The sequence below is a fragment of the Oryctolagus cuniculus genome, chromosome 10 (genome assembly GCF_051225735.1).
Source record: "Oryctolagus cuniculus isolate XC-2025 breed Fujian yellow rabbit chromosome 10, ASM5122573v1, whole genome shotgun sequence".
Lineage (NCBI taxonomy): Eukaryota > Metazoa > Chordata > Mammalia > Lagomorpha > Leporidae > Oryctolagus > Oryctolagus cuniculus.
In genome coordinates, this window is record NC_142876.1 from 35,697,173 (window position 1) to 35,706,228 (window position 9,056).

Below are 9,056 nucleotides of genomic sequence, written 5' to 3' on the forward strand. Positions count from 1 at the left end.
CCAGATAGAGACACAATAAAGTGGATTCATGTTTGTTTGCCTTTGTTATCAAATTTAAAATTGACTGACAGTTTGATTTAAAATTCCTTATTTTCATTTCATTTGAAATGGAGAGAGGGCCGGCACCGCGGCTCAATAGGCTAATCCTCTGCCTTGCGGTGCCGACACACCGGGTTCTAGTCCCGGTCGGGGCACCGAATTCTGTCCCGGTTGCCCCTCTTCCAGGCCAGCTCTCTACTGTGGCCAGGGAGTGCAGTGGAGGATGGCCCAAGTCCTTGGGCCCTGCACCCCATGGGAGACCAGGAGAAGCACCTGGCTCCTGTCATCGGATCAGTGCGGTGTGCTGGCCACAGCGCGCCAGCCGCAGCGGCCATTGGAGGGTGAACCAAGGGCAAAGGAAGAGCTTTCTCACTGTCTCTCTCTCTCACTGTCCACTCTGCCTGTCAAAAAAAAAAAAAAAAAAAAAAATGGAGAGAGAGAGAGAGAGAGAAAGAGAAAGCCAGTGAGCGTGCTCGTCCATTTACTGGTTCACTCCCCAAATGCCTACAACAACTAGGGCTGAGGATGACATGAATACATGTAGGTGACAGTATTTGAGTCACCATCTGCTCAAATACTGCCTCCCAGAGTACACATTAACAAGAAGCTGGATCAGAAGCAGGACTTGAACCATATACTTCTATAAGGAATATGGGAGTTCCTGAGTCATTTTTACCACTGAGTCAAATGCCCACCCCTAACAGATTGATTTTGACTGACATAAACTTAGACCTATTAAAAGGAAGGCAAATTCATGCCTTCCTGATTGCTTTGGCAGGTGCTATTGAAGGCTGAGGAAAGAATCAAATGACCGTTCAAACTCTCTTCTCATCTAAGGACTCACTGTTCAATTCAAATACTTATGATAAACAGTGTAATAGAAGGAAACAGTCATAAAATGACCCCTTTCCAATTGCTTCAGAGACAACCAAATTATCACTTTGTCACAGACCCATTTATTTTAATTGTTTTCTCCTAGGTAATATCAAAAAGTCAACATGGATAGAGAAAACAGAAAAAAAAATTTGTTCCTCATTAAATGTTAGAAAAGTCCAAGATAAACCTATTTAAAATTGATCTGATAAGCCTGAGAACAGTGATGCACTGATGCGCTTTTCTCAGCTAATGGTCTTCAACTAATATTTATCCATTGCCTTGAGTAACCATTAATCTCTTGTGTTGAGAAACTTCAGAAATGCAATTTCTAGGGCATTTAACCTTTCCACGTTTGCTGCCTCTTGAGTTTGGGTGACTTGCTTGTGGTGTATACTCAATTTCATTTAGTTTTCTTTGGTCTCAGTTGCCAAGATAATAGCACCAACTCCATTTAAAATTAGTCTTTCTCTTTCCACAACACAGTGATATGTTCCTGAGGTATAATGAAGTTAAATTCATTTTGCCTTCCCACACTTACATTCTTATCCATTACTACTTTCTCTTTTCTGCAATGTGTTCTCGCTGTTTTTCTCTGCTGTAATTTGACATCTGGAATGGCCACAAAGGAAACAACTGAGCAGTGTAAATGCCTTTCTAATGATCTCAAAGCTTCACGTCAAGTTTAATAAAATTAATGTTCTTGGGTCCATCTTTACTGTTCTTTTTTGTTGTTGTTGTTTTACTGTCATTGAACAATTCCAATAGCTTCCTTAAATATGCAGCTAACTCAAGTTCAATTTTAACCTAACGGCATTAGATTGGACTTCCCTCCTTTTCCATCTCCTCTCTTCTCTTTTCCCTCCATCTCTCTTCTGCTACCCCCAGACTAGGCTGACAAGTAAGGCTTCTGAAAAAATGACCATGGTTCTGAACAAAGCCTGTTGTTGCAAGTAATTGTTGAGATATCAAGGGTATTGCGTCCTCCATTACTTAAGCTCTCATTTGTGGTTTTCATGGTTTTGAGGAATGTTTATGGCTGACAGTCCTTTCTTTACGGCTCTATCCTTCAAGCTCCGGCTGATACCGCTGAGAATGACCGCATGAGTGACTGATAAAATGTCAAGATGCCATTATTTCCAAAAGAGTGTTTGGGAGCAATAAGATCTGTTTCAATTTATCTCATCCACCTGAATTTAAGTCTTCAAGTTTAACTTTGTTGGCTGCTACAACCAAATTATCTCTCGATTTTGTGGGAACAGCCATCATGAAATGCAGAGAGGGTTATAATGATGGTCACGCCATGACATTTGTGTTGTATTTCACTGTGCACATTGGTGCAATATTTTGGACTTAATTAATACTCTCCAGGAACCTCAGTTTATGGTTGGCAATAACCGTATTTTAGATCATGTGAAATACCGCAACAAAAATTCAATTCATAAGGCAGATGGCAAAGCCTAGTTTGAAGAACAACAAAACAGGAAGATTTACAATGAGTTTCAGAACTCTTCAACTGGAATCCAGCCGCTGCCAAAGCTCTGTTATTTCACTGGAGGGTAACAATCTGTGAGGGTCATTAGTGTCCTCATAAAAACTGAGATTAAAAAGTAGTCAAATGAAATGAATAAATAGTTGAGTCTTTTCTCTGTGCAATGGAAGCAGAGTTATTTAAAAAGCAAGGTTTCCAAACGTTTAAAAAAATCATTCTGTAGTCATCTGGTTTTCAACCTGGAATTTATTAAGGTAACAATTTTTAATGGAACGAGGAGGATCTTGTTATATTCTCAAGTGAACAGTATTTGATACATTTCAGAAACTAGTGTATTCTCCTTTTTTCTTTCTCTTTCTTACTTTTGCTCAGCTCAGAAAAGAGCTGAATGTGGAAACAGTGACAATGAAGAAGGAAAATTAATGAGCAGAATGTTAGCAACACCACAGCTTTGTTGCTGTGGTATTTCTGATTTTGGCACTGCCATGGCACCATGTAAAAATGAGGAACAGTTCACACAGATTTAATCTGATGAGCCACAAAGTTTATGAATGCTTTAGATGTCAGTCAGGTTTTCTAAGACTAGTTAGGGGAGGCTACTGAGGATGAGATCTGACCACTCACAGACTAAGCAAGTACCTTGTTTTTGCATAAGTTTTCCAGAAAATGATAGTTAAATAAACTATATATATATAGTTTATTTATATATATTTATATATAATTTTATATATATATATATATATATATATATATATATAGAATGAGGAACTTGTGACAGCATCAAATGCTAACAATTTCCCAAGGGAGTTTTGTGATTGTGAGTGTGAGAGAAATTGTGTGTTTGTGTATGGAATTTGTAGCAGTTATTCACAATAACTTTTTTTCTATTTTAAAATGACAGTTCTAGGGGCTAGTGTTATGGTGTAGCAGGTTAAGCCACTGCCTACCATGCTAGCATCCCATATGGACACCAATTCTTGTCCCAGCTGCCCCACTTCTGATTCAGCTCCCGGCTAATATGCCTGGGAAAACAGTGGAAGATGGCCCAAGTGCTTGTGCCCCTGCATCCATGTGGGAATCCTGGAAGAAGCTCCAGTTCTTAACTTCCAGCCCTGGCCATGGCAGCCATTTGGGGAGTGAAACAGTGGATAGAAGATTGATCTCTATATATATCTCTCTTTTATTCTCTCTCTCTCTCTCTGTAACTCTGCATGAATAAACTTTTTAAAAAATGAGAGTTCTGTACAGTGACTATGAAAAAGGGTTGAATGAAGGCATAAAGTTTATTACTAAACAGATACCTCAGTAGGAAACTCTTAAAATAGATTATTTGTATCAGTATCACTGTAAAGACTAAAAGAGTGGTGGGCATTTGGTGCAGTGACTAAGATTCTACTTGGTATTCCTGTATCCCACATCAGACTTCCTGGGTTTGAGTCCCTATTCTGCTTTCAATTCTACTTTCCTGCTAATGTGTACCTTAAGAGGCAGTAAGCAATTGTTCAAGTAGTAGCGTTCCTGCCACCCACATGGGAGACCCACATGAGAGACTGAGTTCCTGGCTCCTGATTTTGGCTTGGCCTGACCCTGGCTGTTGCAAGCATTTTGGGAGTGGATCAGTTCATGGAAAAATCTCTCTCTCTCTCTCTGCCTTTGAAATATAAATAAATAAATAAGAAATAAATATTAAAAGAGCATTTTCATGAATATATTCATTAATTGACTATTGTTGGTATTCTGGTAGGAGAAACTGAGGCAACAAATCTGACCTCTAATCACAGAGACTGTATATCAGTAGGAAAAAGCCATTTCAGTTCTTCTTCCTCTGTTAAATGTGGAACAGATAATGTTAGTGGATGTGGTGGGAAGAACAGGCTAGAGTAATCATCTAAATTTGCCAGTTTCTCTCTTTTTTTAAGATTTATTTATTTATTTTGAAAGTCAGCATTAAAGAGGGAGAAGGACAGATAAATCTTGGATCTGCTGCTTTACTTTCCAGATGGTTGCAATGGCCTGGGCTGGGCCAAGCCTAAGCCAGGAGTCAGGAGCTTTATCCATGTTTCCCATGTGTGTAGCAGAGGCGCAAACAATTAGGTCTCCTTCACTGCTTTTCCCAGGCCATCAGCAGGGAGCTGGATGGGGAGTGGAGCATTTAGGACATAAATTGGCATCCATAACGGATTCCAATGTCACAAGCAATGGCTTAACCCGCTATGCTACAATGCTAGCCCCTAAATTTTCCAATTTCTAAGACCAAAGATCTAGGAAAGATCTGAAAACATGAAGACATTAGCAATAATACTACTGGAAATCTCCTAAGCAGATATTATTTGCTTTCTCCCAAATCCTTTCTTTATTCTGGACCATCCTATTTTTGTCTACTGACCCTGACCAATTGGCCAACATAATAGCAGACCCTTGTAGAGAGGAGGATATTTAAGTGTTACTCCTGCTTGATTTGTAAATCTGATATTTGAATGGAAGAATTCCAGAGCAGAACTCCTTGAATTGCATATACTGCATACTGTGAATAGGCATGTGTGCCAACAATTGAGCTCCATAGTCTCCATGGTGGTCAAGGGGAGGCCATCAGTGCCTCCCGATGGTCATCTTTAGACATGAGCAGCCTTTATAGATTATCAGAGTGTGCCGTAAAGTATGTTATATTCTCTTTTGTCATGACATGAGCATTGTTGGGAGGTGCTGCTTTAGATCTCAATTTCCTATGAAATGAGAGGATTGGGCAAGTTGATTCCCAAGGTCCATTCCATCCCTATAATTCTATGAGCATATATCAGCCTGCAGTTAAAACACCCAGAACTCCCTGTTCCTTTAGTCATATTTCCCTCAGCCCCAGAAGCTCATAAAAATGGAATTAAAAAACATGGAAAAATGTAGTAGAGTATATTTCATGTGCTGGAAATCTACTACCTGATTTTTATTAGACACTGTGCACAAGAGGCAATCCTTGTTTTTGTGATAGAAAGGGGACTAAGGAACTAGAGCACAATCTATTATTTTAAAATATTGTTATAATAAAAGACCTGTGACATATCTCTGTGATCTATCCAGTTCTCTGCTTCCTGTATCTGATTTGTTGTCTTTGGCCATCCCCAGTGGTTAGCTACATGGGCTTCCAAATTCTATGCTGAGAAGCACTTGTGAGGAGAAGAATAATTATTGGCCTATTTCATTAGTTCTTAACAGGGAGTGTGTAAAGAGAAAGAAAAAGACAACAGGACTGGCTGATTCTTAAGTGTTCAATAATACTCTCTTTCTAATAAATCAAACGTAATTTCTTTTGAAAAGGATACAATAATTTTCTTCTAGAATCAGGGCAGGAGTAGTGGAAGACTCCTTTTTTTGATGTTCATCTTACTTTCAGTTGCCTTTCAGAATTCCACGCTGTGTTTGCAATCATCTCCTGGCTTCTTCAAGATCTCCTAGGAAAGACATCATTCTTTATCACTGTCATTGACAGAGACAAAGCAAAATGATATTGCTTTCACTCCACAAAATTTTGTTTTAGCACACAATCACTTCTGAAGCCTTTATTGACTGATTAAAATATAGTTGGTAATACATTCCTTGGTATATACTTCCAATAGTTTTTCATTTATTTTGTGTTCCTTAGTGTACTCATTTCTAATGTAAATGAGATAATGTCTATGAAAGTGTTTTGTAAGCAATATGATACCTGATAAACATCATTACATGGATTTATTATTACCATTTAATGAGAATATACATAAAATGAAATATAATATATTTGTTCAATATTATTCCCCTCACCAATTTTAATATCATGCTTTTTTTCCTTTGAATTATTTTTTCTTTAGGAAAATCACCTGTTAGACACACTCCAAGATACAAACAACGGATGCATACAGCAACAAATGTCTGTGCAAATGAAAGGGCTAAAGTGTTCACACCTACACAGCCACCAGGGAGACAGGGGACAGAAGCATACCAGGTAAGAAGAGGTAGGAGAGGTATGAGGGGGGAGAAAGGAGCAGGAGGTGACCACTCTCTGGCTGGCCTCCCTGCGTCCCTCTGGTGTGCTCGTGTGGCCAGCGGTCCTTCGGGGATGCCAGGATTCCCGGTGGATCTTCCAACTGCAAAGAGAGCTCTGCTTGCCCTAATTTCTCAGGAACCTTTTGCCTCTGTGCCTGCAGTCTCCCTTGCGAGCTTCAGGAGGAGTCCGTCTTCTTTCTCCTCAGGAGCACCTCCTCAATCTCCTGCTGCGGCAGCACCTGGACACGAGTAATGAACTGTTGCCCCCTTCCCTCCCTTCCCCTGCTGCCTTGCTCATCAGATCCCTCCTCTGGTGAAGGTGTAGCTGTCGATCTCTTCCTCTCTTTCTTCCATTTTTCCTCTTGCCAGCCATACCTGTCCCTCCCCCTTTACTCTCCACTTCTTTAGCTCAGCTCTGAGTTTATTTTTGTGTTCCTGTTGCAAAGGCACACTAACTCCATCATCTTCATCCAGGTAACCATAATACCTTCGTGAGCTCAGCATATGTCTTCCTGGGAGGGGCAAGAGGTTCTTTTTCAAACTCTCTGACAGGAGGCAAATTTTTTTGCTGCTCCAGAATGCTTGTATCCTTGGTTTCCTGAGACTTCTTTCCCTTCATGATCTAAAATTTTAGGGCCATTTTTTCCATAATCAGGACAACCCCACTCTTTTACTCAAAATTGCCAGTGTCTTTTCTCTCTTAGCAGCTTGTTAATTTCACCTATTCAGAATACACCTAACCCAGCATTCTGGATATATGCCACTTTTTTTTTTAGTGATCGCTCCAATGATCTGTCTCTCCACTTCTCAGCCTTGGGCAGCTCTGTACATTTCAAAGCAAGGAAGGGCTTCTGTTTGTTCACCGTTCCCTCTTCCTGTTGAGCTTGGTGAACCCTTGGTAAGGCCCTTTTGGCCTTTTCTGCATTTCCAGCCATGGTTTTGGTGAGGGCATTGCTGAGGTCCCAGCCTACAGAGCTTCACAGTCTCACAAAGACAATTGCCATGGGAACAGAAGATTCTAACTGCTTGCACCGTCCCATCTTTTTGTTGGAAGGATAAATGGAATAAATGGAAGGAGAAATGTTAATCTGTATTTATTTCATGCATCTTTTTAAGTAAATATACCTAAAACAAAGATAAGCTTACAATTCTTTTGTAAACTGCTTGGACAGAGCTTTAATTATGTTTTGTGTTTTCACAAAGGGAAGGGGACCTATGCACAAAAACTTTACAATTTCATTGAGGAGACATGATCAACATATGTGACATTATCAGGGCCGGCGCTGGGGCGCAGTAGGTTAATCCTCCACCTGAGGCACTGGCATCCCATATGGGTGCCGGTTCTAGTCCCGGCTGTTCCTCTTCCAATCCAGCTCTCTGCTATGGCGTGGGAGAGCAGTAGAAGATGGTCCAAGCCCTTGGGCCCCTGCACCTGTGTGGGAATCTGGAAGAAGCTCCTGGCTCCTGGCTTTGGATTGGCGCAGGACTGGCCATTGCAGCCATATAGGGAGTGAACCAACAGAAGGAAGACCTTTCTCTGTTTCTCCCTCTCACTGTCTGTAACTCTACCTCTCAAATAAAATAAATAAAATTAAAAAAAAATATGTGACATTATCATAGAGAAACATGAGAAAGATAAGGTTATGAAGTGCCCTAGACATTTGGTGCCATGGTATCTAGGGAGAGATGGCAGTGAGCTTGGGTGGTGAAGTCAGTGTCAATCTGGGCCCTGGCAGAGGAAGAGGATTTGTATTTGCAGACGGGGGAACTGTGAATACATAAATGCTCTGCTTAAAATTACCATAACAGAATGTGGTTACATTACAAAAAAACTATGTACAGAACTGGAAATAATTAACAGTGTGAAGAGAGAACTTGCAGGTTGGGTGAAAACTTTTGCCTGGTAAGGGGTTAATATCAAAAATATTTATGGAACTCAATCCAACAGCAAAAAAAGTAGCAATTAATAAGCAAAGGACCAGGATAGCCATTTCTTGAAAGAAGACATACAAATTACCAATGGATATATGAAAATATTGTCAACCTTGCTAATATTTAGGGAAATGCAAACCACAGCCACAATGAGACATCACCTAACAACTGTGAGAATGGCAATCATCAGAAAGACAAAAGAAATAAGTGTTGGTGAGAATGCAGAGTAAAGAAAATCCTTCTTTGCTTTGGTGGCTAAGTAAGTTAGCCATTATAGAAAACAGTATGGAGATTCCTCAAAAGATTATAACTAGAGTTATCATATGATCTAGCAATCCCACTGCTGGGTATATAGTCCAAAGGAAATGAAATCAGTAAGTCCAAGAGATACTTGGACTCCAATGTTCCTTGTAGCAGTATTCATAATAGTCAAGACATAGAAGCAACTGAATTGTCTATCAACAGAAGAATGGATAAAGAAAATGTGGCATATGAACACTATGGCACACTATTTGAATATAATAAAGAAGAAAAGTCTGTCATTTGTGACAATATAGTTGAGCTGGAAGACATTATGCTAAGAGAAATAAGCCAGCCCAAAAAAGAACTCATGGAAGCAGAGAGATGGTTGTAACAGGCTGGGTGGGCATGCAGTGTGGGAATGTTCATCAGAAGATACAAAATTTCTGGAGTGGACATTGTGGTA

The 9,056-nt window shown here is 40.1% G+C and overlaps 1 pseudogene; it reads right to left on the reverse strand.

Annotated features, from left to right (window-relative positions):
• Positions 1-6,594: 6,594 nt before the first annotated feature.
• On the reverse strand, positions 6,595-7,353 carry LOC100355940 (pre-mRNA-splicing factor ISY1 homolog pseudogene; annotated as a pseudogene).
• Positions 7,354-9,056: the final 1,703 nt, after the last annotated feature.